The following is a 19,610-nucleotide window of genomic DNA, read 5'->3' on the forward strand; positions in this document are numbered from 1 at the left end:
GCCATCTTTTCTTCGCCATTTTGAATTTTTTTTCAGCTTTTTGGCAATTGGATGACGTCATGAATGACATTTGCTCGAGCACCCCCCACCTATCTTCCATACCTTAAGCGGGCCCTCCACCCGTCTCCGACATCCTCAATCATCAGCTATTTCCAAATTTTTCCTCGATTTTTTTTTTGTTTTCTATACGAAACCGTCAGTGAAAAAAAAAATTTTCATACAAAATTTTACAGGAGGAGTTTTTGGGGAAAATCTTGAAAATTTCCCCAAATGTGGCAACACTATTTATATATTTCGATATTGCCGGTTGAGTCAAGCAATCGATTGATACATGTCAACTTTCCACAATGTTGCCAACTGCCTCAAAAACGTGATCAAAATTTCGGAAAATTTAAAGAAAATACAAAATGGCCGTCAACTTTTTTTGCAGAAGCAAATTACATAGTTTTACAATTTTTCCATTAACTGCAGGATATACCGCTCCCGATGACGTTTCAATCTCTCATCTCGCTTGCACCCACGCGAAATGATCGTCCCTGAAAAAAGACCCCGTCGAAAATCACTTTTTCCGCCATTTTGAATTTTTTTTCTATTCATCGAGTAGACCTTTGGATCCTGATCCTCTTTTGCCAAGAAACCGCACCTCCATCTTTTATACCCTCCGAGCTAGACGCCGGCGAAATTTGTATGGCGGCCATCTTTTCTTCGCCATTTTGAATTTTTTTTCAGCTTTTTGGCAATTGGATGACGTCATGAATGACATTTGGTCGAGCACCCCCCACCTATCTTCAATACCTTGAGCGGACCCTTCACCCGTCTCCGACATCCTCGATCATCAGCTATTTCCAAATTTTTCCTCGATTTTTTTTTTGTTTTCCATAAGAAACCATCAGTGAAAAAAAAAAAATTAATACAAAATTTTACAGGAGGAGTTTTTGGGGAAAATCTCGAAAATCTCCCCAAATGTGGCAACACTGTTTACATATTTCGATACTGCTGGTTGAGTCACACAATCGATTGATACATGTCGACTTTCCAAAATGTTGCCAACTGCCTCAAAAACGTGATCAAAATTTCGGAAAATTTGAAGAAAATACAAAATGGCCACCAACTCTTTTTGCAGAAGCAAATTAGATAATTTTACAACTTTCCTATTAACTACAGGATATACCGCTCCCGATGACGTTTCAATCTCTCCTCTCGCTCGCACCCACGCGAAATGATCGTCCCTGAAAAAAGACAATGTCGAAAATCACTTTTTTTTGATAAATTCCAGTGTTGCCAGTCTCCGGCGACAAAAATACCCAAATGTCATTTGTACGAGCAAAACACATAATCGCTCATACTCGGATTTTGCGAAAAGTCCGTATTTCGATTTTTTACATTTTCCCCAAAATCTTGAAATTTCCCGAAAAATGGGGTAGTTTTTCCCCACCAATCTATACCTCAAGTTCATAAGTACAATCGCTTCATAGAAGCCGAATCGCTTCGATGTTGCCAAGTTTGAGATATTCGAATTTTAAAATTGCGTTTTTTCGTACCTCGAACAAAACGGCCGCCATGACAGCCGCCATCTTGAATTTTTAAAAACCACTCCCGTTCTGTCAAAATACAGGATAATCGTGGGCGAAGCACGAAAAAATAATTATCCTCGACTACCCCGTTTCGGATCTGTGGCGCCGCAGTTCGGGGTCGAAAATTCAAAATTTTCAAAACGCTACGGCTCGGCCACCATCTTGATTTTCCAATTTTTTTCACATTTTTTGTTAACCGTTTACTACATTCTTTAATAGTTGCGAGTTTGAACGGAGTCCCTTAAAAAACAAAGGAGCTGCAAAAATCACGACGGCCGCCATCTTGTTTTTCCGAAATGTCATAATTTTTCCCCAGTCGAATCCCGCATCCGAACACATTTCCCCTACATCATTATATCATTTTCCGTCTCTTTCTAGGAGAACAATTATGTCAATGAGTCAGTGAGTGGTAATTGAGCTATATATAGTATAATAACTAGTTTTTGCTCGGTGCGCGAGCTGCTAAAGCAGCTCACGTGACGTGGTAAGGTTAACTTTATTATATAAAACCAAATTGATTTATTAAGATACATAATTCACCCCGAAAACCCCCATAAAATGACAGGCATTTCTATCTTTTGTAGAAAATGTAAGTCCGCCATCTTGGATTTGAAAATAAATGTCATTATCAAAATCAGCACCCTGGAAAACCCTGAAAACGATATCCATATTATTTTTTTGTAAATTAGGATAATAATTTAGTAGGGTGCGTGGGTGCGCGGACCACTAAAGTGGTCCGCGAGCATGCAGAGTTTGTTCCACCGAGTATACCTTCGGACCCTGATCATCTTTTGCCAAGAAACCACTCTTCCATCTTTTATGGCCTCCGAGATAGACACCGACGAAATTTGTACGGTGGCCATCTTGTTTTTCCAAAATTTTCCACTTTTTCTATTAATCGTTTAGTACATTCTTCAAAGATTGCGAGTTTCAACGAAATCGGTTGGAAAACAAAAGAGTTGCAAAAATCACGTCGGTCGCCATCTTGTTTTTCTGAAATGTCATAATTTTTCCCTACTCATATCGCGCATCCGAACATATCTCCCATACATCAATGTATCGTTTTCCGTCTCTTTCTAGGAGAATGAGGTATTCAATATTCGCCATACAAAACGTATGGGAAAATAAATTCCGCCATTTTGAATTTTTTTTCTATTCATCAATTAGACCTTTGGATCCTGATCCTCTTTTGCCAAGAAACCGCACCTCCATCTTTTATACCCTCCGAGCTGGACGCCGGCGAAATTTGTATGGCGGCCATCTTTTCTTCGCCATTTTGAATTTTTTTTCAGCTTTTTGGCAATTGGATGATGTCATGAATGACATTTGGTCGAGCACCCCCCACCTATCTTCAATACCTTGAGTGGACCCTTCACCCGTCTCCGACATCCTCGATCATCAGCTATTTCCAAATTTTTCCTCGATTTTTTTTTTGTTTTCTATACGAAACCATCAGTGAAAAAAAAAATTTTCATACAAAATTTTACAGGAGGAGTTTTTGGGGAAAATCTCGAAAATCTCCCCAAATGTGGCAGCACTGTTTACATAATTCGTTACTGCTGGTTGAGTCACACAATCGATTGATACATCTCGACTTTCCAAAATGTTGCCAACTGCCTCAAAAACGTGGTCAAAATTTCGAAAAATAAAAAAAAATACAAAATGGCCGTCAACTCGTTTCACAGAAAGATTTTACACGGTTTCATAATTTTCCTATTAACTACAGGATATACCGCGCCCGATGACGTTTCAATCTTTCCTCTCGCTCGCACCCACGCGAAAGGGGATACCGTGAAAAAGACCGTGTCGAAAATCACTTTTACTTTGATAAATTCCAGTGTTGCCAGTCTCCGGCAACAAAAATACCCAAATGTCATTTGTACGAGCAAAACACGTAATCGCTCATACTCGGATTTTTCAAAAAGCCCGTATTTCGATTTTTTACAATTTCCCGAAAATCTTGAAATTTCCCCAAAAAATGGGGTAATTTTTTTCCTCCAATCTATACCTCGAGCCTATACGTACAATCGCTTGATAGAAGCCGAATCGCTCCGATGTTGCCAACTTTGAGATATTTAACTTTTAAAATTGCGTTTTTTCATACCTCTAACATAACGGCCGCCATGACAGTCGCCATCTTGAATTTTTAAAAACCACTCCCGTTCTGTCAAAATTCAGGATCATTGTGAGCGAAACAAGAAAAAAATAATTATTATCGATTTCACGTTTCGGATCTGTGGCGCCGCGGTTCGGGGTCGAAAAATCAAAATTTTGAAAACGCTGCGGTTCGGTCGCCATCTTGTTTTTTCAATTTTTTCGACATTTCCCATTAATCGTTTACTATTTTCTTCAAAGATTGCAAAATTCAACGAAATCGGTTGGAAAACAACGGAGCTGCAAAAATCACGTCGGCCGCCATCTTGTTTTTCTGAAATGTCATAATTTTTCCCCAGAGGGTTCCCGAAACCAAACACAACTCCCCCACATCATTATATCATTTTCCGTCTCCTTCTAGGAGAACAATTATGTCAATGAGTCAGTGAGTCAGTGAGTGGTAATTGAGCTATATATAGTATAATAATATAATAAAAAAAACGTGTATTGCGCATACTATCTAATACACTCGCCTCTGCACTCACCAAAGGTTGCTTGGTAGAAATTGCTTTAACAAATAAGGCCTCCTTTGCATACAATTGTTTTTAGTTTTTTTTTTTTTCTTTTATTTACATCAGATAGATGTAACGATAAAGAGAAAAAGAAAGAAAAAGTGAACATGGAAGCACTTATCTCTTTAAGAGATCCTACCAGTGACCCTTGGCAGTGCGAGAGGTTGTAAAGGGAGTAGAATATCTTTTTTACCTGACTGCGATAAAGCCAAAAGGAAGAGTTATGATTTTACCAGCCTATGTATGTATGTAAGTATGTATGGATGTATGTTTGTATCCAGATTCTGTGTGTTCCACCGTAGTGCCTAAACTACTGGGCCGATTTTGATGAATGAGGTGGCAATTGATTTATTGTAACGGTCCGGGTGACATAGGCTATAGTTCATACGAAAAAATTGACCTAACGGATGTTACTTCAAAAAAGTGGAGGTGGTTTTTTTTCTAAAATTTCTGAGAAAATTCTGAGCTTATGTAAATAAATATACAATAACATTAAAATATACCAACCGACAGAAAAACAATTTTACTCTAATATTTCTGCGTTTATTAAGACGATCGCGGTCGGGTTTTAGTTTTCAACTTTATCTTGTTTGTGTACTATAAAATTGTTATACCTAATATAGATGGTTACTTTTACTTTCCCCAAAGTATATGCATAATACAAAGTGCACTGCACAAGTTACACGTGTCGCAGATATAAATAGCATTGCGACAGTGTATCAGTATATTGTCGCCCATCGGTAGCCGATAAATCTAGCCTAAGGAGCCGCTCTCATTAGTTGAATAATTGTGGATCATTGGATCACGTCCAACTTTTATGTTTAGTTGGTCCAATTTATTTCATTGTCTTCATATTAGAGTGCTAGTGTTTTAGTGGCAAATTAGGAAGCTATACCGTTCCGCGTACGTTTTCCGACATTTTGCACGACAAATCAAAAACTATTATGCATAAATATAAATTTGTTTTAGCATGTACACAATATGACCCTTTCATAATATGTATGATACCCCACTTGGTATAGTTATCTTTGATTTCCAATTTTTCTCTTTTTGATATTTTTTTTTGTGATGTAATCACATATTCACGGTTTTCAGATTTTTTTCTTTACTTGTGCTATAGGTCCTACCTACCTGTCAAATTCATGATCCTAGGTCAACAGGAAGTACAGGTTTTTTGACAGACACGACTGTCGGATAGACGAACAGACAGACAGACAGACAATAAAGTAATCCTTTAAGGGTTCTGTTTTTCCTTTTGAGGTACGGGACCCAAATTTTTTTTTTATATTTGTAGGATTTTTTCTTAGGATTTTCAACCCCATAGGTAGATACTTCATTTATTTGACTGATGGACTGAATAGACTAAACGATAATAGAACCTTCCTAATGATTGTATTTCAATGCCGACACTACCTTGCGGCATCAATGTCCATAGAACTGTCTTACCTATTTCAGTAAGCAGGTTTCATCTTAGACAATATCTTATTTAGGCAGGTATGCCTAATACATAGTATTGGCAGTTTTGCAGACCATTAGGGTAATTGGCTTGTATGCGGCATCGCATTGGACCAAGTCTCTTCACGATTTAGGTTTACCAAATATATCTATCAAACTAAATAATCAAATAATGGTCTATGGTGGCTAACTATGGACTTCTAAAGCTCAGAGTTACTAAGCGGGTGAGAGGGATAGCTATGCTTGGGTTTTCTCTACGTGATCAAATGTGGATGATAGAAGAGAAATGAGGAGATCCGTAGGAGAGCCAGAGTCGGTACCTGACATAGCTGAAGTGGCAATGGGCAGAGCACATAGAAAAACCGGCCAAGTGCGAGTCAGACTCGCGCACTGAGGGTTCCGCGCTCGGGTATTTTTTCCAACGTTTTGCACGATAAATCAAAAACTATTTTACTTTGAAAACTGAAACACATTTTAATATTTTTTTTAAATGATGTAACCATAAATTCGCGGTTTTCAGATTTAGCAGGGTTATGCTGTATCTCAGTGGCACACTAATTTCGTGAAAATTTCTAATAATTAAATGTCAAACTCAAATTTTCTATTCGCTAACGTCAGTTTTTAACCAAGATGACGTCATAGACAATGACTCTCGATCATAGCCATTAATGGGATGGAATAGAAACCGGAAATGCTTTTTCACGTATGTTTTCGTATCGATAGTTTTTAAAACTCTATTCACTAAGCAAAAATGACAGTTTGTAATTAGAAACTTTATTAGGTGGCTACAATCGTTTTAACAACTAGTCGGGACCAGTGTTTTACGACTCGCCACTATAATCCGTCCGTTTTATAGAGGTAATAATTTTTTAGCAATCTCAACGAATGTAGAGATGTTTTAATTTCGAAGGATTTTTATTAATTACAAATCGGCTGAATTCCGCTCGGTTTTTCAGAAAAATATATTATAATAAAAAATTGATACCTAGTACCTAGGTACTTACCTATTAGTTGTAAAAAGGTAAGTAATATAAAGTAAGGTTAGTTCGTCGGAGTTAAATTATTGTTATTTTGTAAGCAAGTAGGTACTATATTTTGTGGTTATGTTAATGTTGTCACACTAATATTATAAAGGTGAAAGTTTGTATGTGTGTGCGTGTGTGTGCGTGTGTGTGTGTGTGTGCGTGTGTGTGTGTGTGTGTGTGTTTGTTACTCCTTCACGCAAAAACTACTGGCCGGATTTGGCTGAAATTTGGAATGGAGATAGATAATATCCAGGATTAGCACATGGGCTACTTTTTATCCCGGATAATCAAAGAGTTCCCACGGGATTTCAAAAAACTTAAATCCACGCGGATGAAGTCGCGGGCATCATCTAGTAGATAATAATTTTAAAAAAATATGGCTCGTGCCGTATTGATGGGGCATGCTGAAGAGCAGCGCCAACAAAAGGCGCTACGGGTCCACAGGCGCAGGCTGCGCGATATGTATAACCCAATGGAGCTGCCAGAAACAGAGTTCATTGCGAACTTTCGTTTGAGCAAGGCTGGCTACCAGCAGGTGTTAGAGGAACTCGGGCCTCACCTCCAAGCCGCTCGACGAAGGACAGCTGTTCGCATTGAACTAAAGGTGTCTCATGTAGGTACTAAAGTACCTATTTTTATCTTTGTACCTATTCTACTCCCTTTACAACCTCTCGCACTGCCAAGGGTCACTGGTAGAGATCTGTTATAGAGTGCTTCCCTGTCCACTTTTACTTTCTTTGTCTCTTAATTGTTACAACTTTCTGGTACAAAATAAAATAACTAATAAAAATAAAATTCTGATATTTATATTGAGGAAGAAAATATTGAGATTAATTTAACACAAAAATTGGATTTTATATTTATTGCAGATCCTAGCAGCTCTGCATTTTTATGTCACGGGTACATATCAGCGCCCAATGGGGACATCTATCTTCAATACGATGTCCCAACCATGTTTGATCCAATGAGATGACCCATCGCAATATCGCGATGGGTCTCTGCAAACTCGACCAAGAGTTCGAATTGGCGCACTGAGACTTTTCTTCTTGGAGGCATCTAAATAGACAAAATATGCTTCATGATTTCGTTCAAATTGTGTGCTGAAGGAATAATTAAGTAGGTACACAATAAAAGCACTCAAGAATACTGTAATTCTACGAGTATAGTCATAATTCAAAGTTAGGTACTACAAAACACTAATCTATGCAAAACACAAAACCGTTTAAATTCAAGTCAAAGTTCAAACTGATGTAATGTCAATGTCAAATGTCCATAGATAATAATTAAAAACTAGTCAAAGTCGTACAATTTAAAAAGTTTTACATTTCTACTACGCTACCTGTCAGGCAGAGATATTTAATTTGGCCATATAAAGTCGATAAAATACGCTACTATGTTAATGTTGGCCAACTGCCAAGTGTTAGATACTCGTAATTAGTTAGCCACGCATTCGATACGGAATAGAAAAACACGTGACCTAAATTTCATGGATTTCTAACTGGACTCAGTGTCTAACGAAAACTTTCAAAGATACAGAATAGCCATGGTCTTGTGCTAAATACTTCCTGCCAAATTTCACGATTTTAGGTCAACGGGAAGTACCCTATAGGTTTCTTGACAGACAGACAGACAACAAAGTGATCTGATAAGGGTTCCGTTTTTCCTTTTGAGGTACGGAACCCTAAAAACCGATAGACGTTGTGGTCCCATGGTATGGCGACGTCGCGTCGCACCGGAACGCTCAGCGTTGAAAGAGCCATCACTAGGTGGATAGACGAAATCAAACGAACGCAGGGAGCTGCTGGATTCAGGCGGCGCAAGACCGTGGCCGTGGAAGTCCCTATGTCTAGTTGTAACATCTGTCAGTTGATAATGATGATGATGAATAATCAAAATAATAATGCGCGCAATTGCTCTAAATGCTTTGGCTGTCTACTAATAATAGTCCAACGGGCAATGACACAAAAGTACATTCATATAAATAAGACATACAAAGAGTACTTGCCTTCATATTATCATCATTAACATCATCCCATTGCCGCCTCACTACTGAGAACTGGTCTCTTCTCAGTATGGGAAGAGTTTAGACCATAGCTTTCGATGTAATTTATAAATTATTACCAACTAGCTGATGCCCGCGACTTCGTTCGCGTGGATGTAGTTTTTTAAAAATCCCTTGGGAACTCTTTGATTTTCCAGGATAAAAAGTAGCCTATGTGCTAATCCAGAGTATAATCTATCTCCATTCTAAATTTCAGCCCAATCCGTCCAGTAGTTTTAGCGTAAAGGAGTAACAAACATACACACACACACACACATACAAACTTTCGCCTTTATAATATTAGTGTGATCAAGGCCATAGTGGTCAAGTGCCGATTGGCTGACTCTACACACCTTTGGGAACATTATGGGGGAAATCAGGGCAAATCATTGTGACGTCACATGCCAGTATTTCTTGGAAGCTCACGTACTGAGCGCGTGTTTAGACGTTCGATAAAAAGATACTGATTTGACTAGTCGTCAAACACCGGATTGTGTCTTTGCATCACGCATAACTTTGAGTCTCCGCCAATGTGCCTCGAGTCTAAGATTGAATCTATAGAGCGAACTTTGACTTTGCTTAGACTTATGTTTCAGTTAAAACGAGATAGATTTATGCCAGTACTAAAGCTGTCTCGTTTTAACAATGTCTTAAGTCTGAGCAAGTCAAAGTGCGTCCTATAGATCTCAGCCTTAGTCCTTCCTTCGCACGCCGCCCGGGGCAAAGGGCAGGCACATCGCAATCTGTCAGGCGGGCACGCCTATAATATATTATAAATATTCTTCTTTTATTTTGTTATTTTATTTTGCGTTTTGCGCTAAATGTGCTGACGAAGTGCGTAAAACAAACAAAATAAAATTACTACTGTGTATGAACGGTTCTTATTTTCATAGAAAAATTATATACCTACATATTTTCAAAATCTACATGACTACTTTTTACACAATCCGCCATAATACTGGACCTCCTATTTACTAGTATTATAAACTAGCTGATGACCACGACTTTGTCCTCGTGAATTTAAGTTTTTAAGATCCCGTGGGAGCTTTTTGATTTTCCGGAATAAAAAGTAGCCAAACGATTTTAGTTAAACAAGTGTAAATTAAAAATTTAACACCCCCGACAAGTGAAGGTTACAGTAACTATAAAAGAGCTGATAACTTTCAAACGGCTGAACCGATTTTCCGAGATGGCTCGATCGAGAGTGTTCTTTAGCTACAATCTTCATCCATCTTTCAAACAAAAAAAACTAAATTGAAATCGGTTCATTAGTTTAGGAGCTACGATGCCACAAACAGATACACAGATACACACCTCAAACTTATAACACCCCTCTTTTTGGGTCGGGGGTTAATAAGGTAGACACAGCTCGTCTCAGCCTTATCTTGTTTGTCAATAAACCGTTATCTAGACGTACACTCTATAACGATATTCAGTAATAACATTGTATTTCATAAATTACAGTTTATCTTAACAACTAACAACGAACTATTGATCAAGTAAATTAATTTATATGTCGCTTTGTGAACGTTATATCGTTGCGATAATAATATGCACAATCACAAGCGTTGTAACCAGTTGCAGTTGATACATTTAAACCGACAAACGTTTGACTTTTTAACAAAAATAAAGAGTCCTTTTAAAATGATGCTTGAGACTTTGTTCTCGTAAGTTTCAGTTTTTTTTTTTATAAAAAAAAAACCTTGGGAACTCTTTAAGATTTCATGGCAGTCTATGGGATGCAAGTTCTCTTTTTAAAATGTCATAAAAATCGGTTTGACGGATGGGCCGTGAAAATCTAGCAGATAGAAGGACAGACACACTTTTGCATTTATATATTGGTACTCAGTGTGGAAGTCCGTGGGTATTCTTTGATTTTGCGAGACAAAATATGTCTATACCTACATTATTAAAACTTAAAATAAAATTGATATAACATAATATAAGCTTGGAAGTTACATTGCAATGCACTACGCTCAATTTAACGTTATTGATACATGAGAATGTCAGCTACAAAAAAGTGGGGGGCAAAATTTAACGATAAGCGGTAAAATTTTAGTTTCCTTAACTCAGTAAAATTAACCCTTTTTGAGTAATTGAGTTTTTAAACGAGAGAAACACTTGCTTTTATAAGTTTGCGTTCAAAAAGATTTTTTTCGCTTTATTTCAAAAGAGGTCTATTTAACGCAATGACGTCACAAAGGGCTCTCAGACAATAGGAAGTGGGGACTGGAGGCAACGTATGTAATTTGCATTCGGCCTAGTGAAGGCGGCAAGGCTGCAAATAGATACTGGGTAGGTACTTATGTAAGACTTAAGTCAGCTTTGTGCAAGGAACTAACACAATTTAGATGTTTTATTTGACTAACATTTGACCGCGACTTTGTCTACGATCCATACAGGGTAGAACGCTAGCAGAAACTTAGTGTATTATCATACTACCTAAACACAATCCAAAAGTTGCCTTATTTCGTAGTTTTAGTAATTTAGTATTTTTCAATGTATAGCGTGCAAAATTCGAGTCAATGTCCCACCTACAACGCGGCGTTGACTCCGAGTAATTTGTGTAGTCCACGCGGATGAAGTCGCAGTACGCAGTAGTTACAGTAACTAGAAAAGAGCTGATAACTTTCAAACGGCTGAACCGATTTTCTTGGATTAGAGCTAAGAACACTCTCAATCCATCCACCTTTCAAACCAAACAACCAAATTAAAATCGGTTCATTAGTTTAGGAGCTACGATGCCACAGATAGATACACAGATACACACGTCAAACTTATAACACCCCTCTTTTTGGGTCGGGGGTTTAAAAAAAGAAAATAAAATCAGTCAGTGCGAGTCAGACGCGCGCACTTCAATTTTTTAAATTTTCATGGCGGCCATTTTTAAATTTTATTATTTGTCATAGCGGCAATAATAAACTATACCTATTACGGTTCACGAGATAAAGCCTGCTTACAGAGAGACGGATGGATGGACGGACAGCGGAGGTTTATATTAGGGTTCCGTTGGTACCTTTCGGGTACGGAACCCTAACGTGGAGTAGTCAAGAAAAGTCCAGTGACGACTGGCTTCTTTATGGCTCGCATGCAGAAAAGCGAAACTTATTCAAAGCAAAGATGTGAAGAGCGCTCTCAAATACTCGCATAATGAAAGCTGGGCACAAAGTTAACGAAGCTTCACTGAGCTGGGTTGGGGTGAAAAGAGCTCCAGGTTCGGGTTATTATAAAGTAATAATTAGTTAGGGTTTGAGCGGTGATAGGCGCTGTGATTAGCGAAGTTTTCTTCTGTCTCGCACATTGTAACATCTAAATATTATATAAAAGGAAAAGCTGACTGACTGAATATTTTAACGCATAGCTCAAACTACTGGAGGGATCGGTTGGGATATTATGACATAGACATCCGCTAAAAAAGAAGATAAGATGGATTCAGTGTTAAATTATTTTGACGATTCAAAAGCACTTGTAATATTCTACTTGAATAAAAATCTATTCTATTCTAAAGTAGTTTTGAAAATTTAACCTCTAAGAGGGTGAAATTCAACCTCAGAGGTTTGAAATGCATGTAGTCAGGTTAGTGCATGCATGTAATAAAAGTTACGAAATTTCGATTAATTTTTCAAGTTCAGCTCACGAATGATTCCGTTTACAAATCGACTTTCTTCACTTTCGTTTGCCCAAAAGCAGTCACGAACTCAACGTGTCTTGTAACACTTTATTATGGAATATTAGTTTCCGATATTACCTGTCGATAACTACCGGTTTAAATCCTCGCGGCTGGTTCTTATTAATCCATACATCAACATAAAAATCATTATGGCTGACCTTCGGGATGGCTATCTGCTTTAAATGCAAATTTAAAATTTATGAATGTTAAAAAAGTATAAAAAGTGTTGGAGGTAGTCATTTTTTGGTGCTCCTGGTCGGTTATTTACGATCGGCCTTGACTCTTTTGTTTAATGGATTTATCTCTTTCATAATTTTTGAGCGGTTATCTTCACAGGGGTCAATTAATTTTGGTTTATTTGACATATTTTATAAAGGCTATGTTAAGGCCTGAGTTACACACTGGTGTAGATTTAGATGTGATAAGTGATTACTTACCAAGTTTTTGGTGTCAAGTGTTATTCTATATCGTGCTTATTTATTTATCACACATCCTTCTGCCTTCTGAGCACAGATCTCTCAGAATGAGAAGTGTTTTATTACTTTCTATTTAACAAAGTGTATCAATTACTATCAGCTATCACAGAAGAGTAAACCTATTAAGTATTGTTGACATAATTATTTACCACGTATCTATGAAAGTTTATTATTTCATAGATTTCCATCTTTCTGTTTTTATAGTTATAAATTTGAAACTTGGCACATCTTTACCAGTAGGATGATAAATAGCCATAGCCTAAGCCTAAGCAGGGATCGAAAAAAAACCGTTTATAAACAAATAATATTTGTTTAAAACTTTTTATTTAAATAAAAAAACATCTTTAAAACGTTTATTTTAACTGTTCGTGTAAAACTATGCCATTCCTGCTCGCAAGTTTTTTATTAGTATAATGAATAAAATTTAGTATCTACTGAAAAAAGTTATATTTAGTTAATTCAATATTATGATAAGTGGGTAGAGCTTAGGATACTAGAGTCAGTTTGTAATATAAATCATTTAAATTAAGACATATTTTCCTACGCTGATATTGAATGCATCGACTGGTGCTAAATAACGCAATGCAATTAATCTTCGAGAGTCAAATCATTTGGCGCGAATCATATTCGATTTTATTTGCCCAATTAACAAGACCTCTCGCTACTCGGGAATAAACCAAATTATTGGAAAACAAAAGTAGCTGGTAATAATTCGACAGCTCTAATTATACTGGATGAATGCAATTTATATATGCTTAACATTAACATGTATAAACATTCTGCCTCGTGGAGTCGTATCTATCGTCTATGACTACATAGTCTATGTCATTGATACGAGTTGGATACAAGAAGTACACGCGTTATTAAGTCAAAAGTAGAACGTCATATCTGCATACGATTAATTGCAGATTGAGACTTAACCTTTGTGTGATACGTTTGAAAATTGAGTGTAGTCTAAAATTAATAAAGTGCGAAAGTCGATAAATATAGACGCTTGATAATGGTATTACGTTTATATTTAAATATGCATGCTCCGGCGACATTGTATCGAAGTTGTTGCTATTGACTTGCACACTTTACGACTGTACTTCCTCGTTTTGTCGATAACATTATGGGCAAGTTGTTTTGCTTTAGGAAACAGATCGTGTCCTGTTTAGGTACAATCGCAGGGCTCTCATATCGGGTATCGACCTTTATTAATTTAGCGTTTCCTAAAGTTATTATGCTCACGCCCGCGACTTCATCCGCATGGATTTAGAAAACCATAAAATAAATAGATTTCATAGAAAATGTTGTCTTATTCGTCGGGGAGACTCGCTAGTTTTATGATAAACAAAAAGTTAAACACCATTTTCCGTATTTCTAACTTGAAAAATGACGAACTTTCGACGAACCTTCTTAAGGGGATGAATTTTCAAAAATCATTACTTAGTACTCTAGGCTTCATATCTCAAGAAGTTCTGCATGCTTCTAGACCCACAGGCAAGTGTTGTGTGTGTGTCCTTCGTTTGGCCGGAACAGCCAAGCGAGGATACGGGCCTCAAGGCATAGCCTTCTTATCCGGGTGGGGCGCAGAACAACTTTGTGCCGTGAGGGCTATCCTATCTTTTAACCGGGATTTCACCGGCTAGAGGCCACCATCTTGGCGTATGGCTCTAGTGGGTTTATTGTATGTCCGTTATTTCTCCGCGCTGCGGGCGGCGATGTTGTCAGACCGAGGTTGGTCTCCGCACGACGGCGTTGAGTTCGCCGTCGAGCGCGGAGACGAAATCGAGTCCGGCCGGTGGTGTCGCGTCATCGTCGCTTGGGACTGCGAGCCGCGCCGTTGATGGCGATTGCTGCAGCTCACGCTTGCTGTGCGTTCTCGATCAGTCAGATGTTTTTCCTCGCCGCAAGGGCACGGACCGAGCAAGTTACCCAAAACCTCTAACATTTAAAAAAAGACTGTTTCTTCAAATCACACATTTCGAAATCACAGGGATATAATTGTAATCGATAGTTAGTAGCAAAGGAAGGAAACTGCTACTGATTAGTTAATTAATTCATATTTCATACTACAAAGGTGTAAACAGCAACGTTTCTCTAACGTCAGGGCCAGCTCGACCTAGGCATAGTTTTGAGGTGCGAAAATGCAATGAATGTTGCCAAATAAGGGTAAGCCCGCACTGCGAAAAATTAATTGACATATAAATATGATATGAAACCGTATGCACTTAATATCTATGTCTAGAATTCTATTGGAAAAAAACAAGTATTTTATACAGTTTTTTCAACAATTTCTACTGAACCGATTCTAATAGACCTTCACACATGAATTTCGTTCCGAAGACATGCAACATATGTTTAATTATATGTGTTCCAATTCCTCAATCTTTTGTTCAGCAGGAGTAGGTAGGTATCTTACACAAACATTAACGTTGACTAATGGCAATGGCCTAACATTGCGTACACAACTTGCGTCTGTGTATGGATAGAATATTTAATAACTGTTTAACTTAAACGTTTTTTATACCTATGCTAATAACTTGTATTCGCTTCATAATAAGAAGTTTTATGAACTATTAACTTTTTGCGTATTCTGCATAATTTTGCCATTATTATAATTATTAATTACCGATGTTTCATTGTTTCTAGCACATCCAACGATTTCTATTACGTATTATTTTGTTACGACAACGATTGATTTGTTGATTGTGATAATCACTACCCATATTACAAATGCGAAAGTGTGTTTGTTTGTTAATTTATTGGTTTGTCAGTCTGTCACGTCGTAACGGAGCAATGGATCGACGTGATTTATTGAATGGGGGATAATTAAACCTGGAGAGTGACATAGACCACTTTTTATCCAGGAAACCATAGAGTTCCCACGGGATTTTAAAAAACCTTAACCACGTGGTTGAAATCGCCGGTATCAGTTCGTTATTTCAATAAATGTGACGTTAACAATACTTTAATGTTAATTACCCAAAGTATGAAGTTGAAACCAATCACCACGTTAGGCCGGTCATTTACCTTACTCTTTATTTGGAGAACAGTACAACAGATAGATGCACTTTTCAATTAAAACACACGTAGTTACCGAAAAAACATAATATCACTACCCATATTACAAATGCGAAAGTGCGTTTGTGTTGGTTTGTCCTTCAGTCACGCCGCAACGGGGAAACGGGTCGGGGTGGTTTTTTGCATGGATATCGTTTAAGACCTGGAAAGTGACATAGGTTACTTTTATCCCGGAAAAACAAAGATTTCCTGCGGGATTTTTGAAAAACTTATATCGTGGACAAAGTTGCGAGCATTATCTAGTTACATATTTGACAACAAATTTACAAATATAAATGTACTTATAAGAGTGTTTACATTAGTAACATCGTAAGTTAATCATGTAAGCTACTTACGTGAGTAAAACTTACAAGTTTACCCGCGGCCTTAAGGTACTCACCCTGTAAGCTTGCTGTAGAAAGAAATGACTAAGTTACGTGCTTTGTGGTCATAAATTTACACTTTACATTCGTGAATCCCAAAATTCACCACTATCATCACTGATCAATCATGAGTTGTTCCCGCGCAGCTTATTATGCGTCCCTTTATTTACGAGTGGTGTTTAAGGATACCACTCGATTTCGCCATAATTGCCGCTCTGAGTTATGGGGAGAGAAATCAAACACATGTTTTTATCGATAACAGGTTTGCGGTTCGCGGTCTTCTTGATATTGAGGAATCAATAATCGAAATAAAAAATAAAACAAAACATTGCGATGTAAACGGGTCGCGCCGGGTTTTCTGCACATTTTTGGTCCTTCGAGCCGGATTTGAACCAGTGACCTATAGATTACATTACCTACACGACCTATGTACCACGAACTGTGTATTATAATGGTTGATCACAAAACTGCCGCGAGTATATATTATTATTATTCAAATTTAAGGCATGTTAACTTCGTAAAACTTAACCGTCGAGAATCGTAGGCTGAGATCGCGCTTTGACTTTGCTTACAGACCTTGGAGTTAAAACGAGTTATGGGATACTACGTTCTTAGTTCCTACTCGCATTTGTCTTAATTACAGTGAGTGGTTTCTTGGTGAAGTCACTTGTTGGTTTAACTGAATGTACTCTTCATATAATTAGGGGAGAGCGGGGCCACAAGTTCCAATTTTTAAACAAACTTAAATATCACGAAGAACTTAAATATTCACCCACATGGATCAGTCATCAGAGGTACATGCCTTCACTAAAATATTATATAATTTATATTTATTATTTTAAAATATTATTGTACCTAAATCTTCTGTACTAGCCTTTTATTAACGTACTATGTATCTTTTTAGCTATAAACTATTATATTTTTGTAAATGTTTTATGTATAAAAGTTGTAGGTTAGTCGAATAAAATACAAGTGTAAATTAAAAATTTATAACACCCCCGACAAGTGAAGGTCACAGTAACTAGAAAAGACCGAAAATACCTGATAACTTTCAAACGGCTGAACCAATTTTCTTGGACTATTCCGCGCCTACGATCCAAAGTATCTGAGTTTTCCAAAACATCATTTTCAAATAAATAATTATGTATTTAGGCAACGTCCATCTTGACAGCTTGACATTTGTCAATTGACATAATATTGTGAACCTAACGGTTATCTAACCTTCTTTTCTACAAGAAAACTAGAAAAGAGCTGATAACTCTTAAACGGCTGAACCAATTTTTTTGGATTATAGCTAAGAACACTCTCGATCAAGCCACCTTTCAAACAAAAAAAAGTAAATTAAAATCGGTTCATTCGTTTAGGCGCTACGATGCCACAGACAGATACACAGATACACAGACACACAGATACACACGTCAAACTTATAACACCCCTCTTTTTGGGTCGGGGGTTAAAAATAAAACTAAGCGCTACTAAATGACATTAATGGCTTGACCAGCTAGGCAGCCATTGGTGCGCTACTTCTTGCTATTTCACTATGCACTGAGGACATAAATTTATCTCTTTTCTTTTTGGCACTATTTTAATCGGAACAACCTACCCCTGTAACTTTTAGCCCCGCTCTCCCGTACATTTAACTCTACGAGTATAAACGGTTTCAAGAATAAAAATAAAAAACCTGTAAGCGTCCTGTGTAATGTGACATTTACCGTTTCGCCGGCAATTAGTTCCAACTTCCAATTCAGATCATACTTAAGCTAGATCCTGAACGGATCTTCTATCTTGACAATTGGCGGATCTTGACTGCATAATTATTCAATATGTAATGTTATGTTACTTGGAAAATATCGTAGGTACAAGACTGTCGATCAACCGGTTGCCGACTTGCGTGAACAGGATCTCGGACATACACCGACAAAAAGAGTATAAAAGCCAAAGTCTAATTTTAGTTATTTATTTAAATTAGATAAAAAATTACTTACTTGTTTTTTTTTATTAGTCGTCGAAACACTTTGCTATGGATTCGGGTTACTTCGCCTTCTTTGCGCCTTGGAAATCTCAGACTAAAAGGTAAGAACCAAATTAATATTACACTCTCATTTTTTTTTTTTATCATTCCCATATCCAATATGTAATGTGGAATAGTTTTTTTATCAAGAAAATCTTTATGGATTTATTATTTTAATACGTATATTTTCAAAATTAATAAATATAGAAGCTGTGCAAAAATGCTTTACGTTAAAAAATAATATCACTCCACAAAAAAAAATCTGGTTGCTCTGTTATCAATTCATTTTTTTATTGCTTCACACACGTAACTTTGCGAGCGACTTGGTAACAGATTTGTAAAGATATTTAATTTTCTTCTTTGTTTTATCTGTGGAATTCGGCATCCTATAAGCATTTGGCTGTCGTAGAAAACAAATCACATTTTTTTATTTTATTTTACTTTATTTTATTTATTATTTAATAAATAATATTAAACAATAGAGAAACGTAATGACAAAACGATTCTAAACAGATGAAGTTACGCGTGTGTAGTGACTAAACTTTTGCGTGCGGCCACTGCGAATATTGCAAAGATAAATATTACAAAAAACATACAAAAGTTGTTAACGTGCTGTAAACATTTACAGCAAATTGGGTGGTCCACCAGTGGCAGCTGTACGAGCGGTCACTGTGCTCTATCCTCGAGCTGCAGGCGCGGAAGCGCACGTACGGCGTGTGCTGCTCGCCGCGGTACGTGCTCGCGCCGGAGTACGCGCCGCACTTGCTCCAGCTGCCCCTCGCGACCAGGCTCTCGCCGCCACCCGCGCACTTGTAGCGATGTACCACTGCGCCTCGTGAGGTACGTCTTGCTTAATAGCAACCAAAACTGCAGGCGTGAGAGCGTACGTACGGCATGCGCTGTCCGCCGCGGTACGTGCTCGCGCCGGAGTACGCGCCGCACTTGCTCCAGCTGCGCCTCGTCAGTTACGTCTAGCTTTATACCAACCGAAGCTGCAGACGCTGAAGTGCACGTTCCACGTGTGCTGCTTCACTATGATACGTGCTTGCGTGGGAATACGCATTGCACTTGCTCCACAGTCCACCTACTTACCGCTCGCCACCTTCCAAGTACTTAGTATTTGAAGCAATGTACCACTGCACCTTTTGAGGTATGCATAGTTTTATATTTTACTTGTTTGCATGCGAATAATCGCATTATGTCATCAAGACTAGTCGGATCGCTCATAATTATATCTAACCCCATAAAACCAAATAATGTAGGG

General features: G+C 37.7%; 1 protein-coding gene across 2 annotated transcripts in view; it reads left to right on the forward strand.

Moving 5' to 3' along the window:
* Positions 1-19,610, forward strand: part of LOC123875177 (protein doublesex) — a 272,131-nt gene that overhangs the window by 167,994 nt on the left and 84,527 nt on the right. The window contains exon 5 of one of the 2 annotated variants that reach the window (XM_045920867.1): positions 18,975-19,092. The exons of the other annotated variant lie outside the window; for it this stretch is intronic. The gene's annotated coding sequence lies outside the window, so the exon portion shown is untranslated. Of the gene's footprint in view, positions 1-18,974; positions 19,093-19,610 lie in introns of those variants that run through there. 2 annotated transcript variants of the gene reach the window in all.

The sequence above is a fragment of the Maniola jurtina genome, chromosome 19, assembly GCF_905333055.1.
Source record: "Maniola jurtina chromosome 19, ilManJurt1.1, whole genome shotgun sequence".
Lineage (NCBI taxonomy): Eukaryota > Metazoa > Arthropoda > Insecta > Lepidoptera > Nymphalidae > Maniola > Maniola jurtina.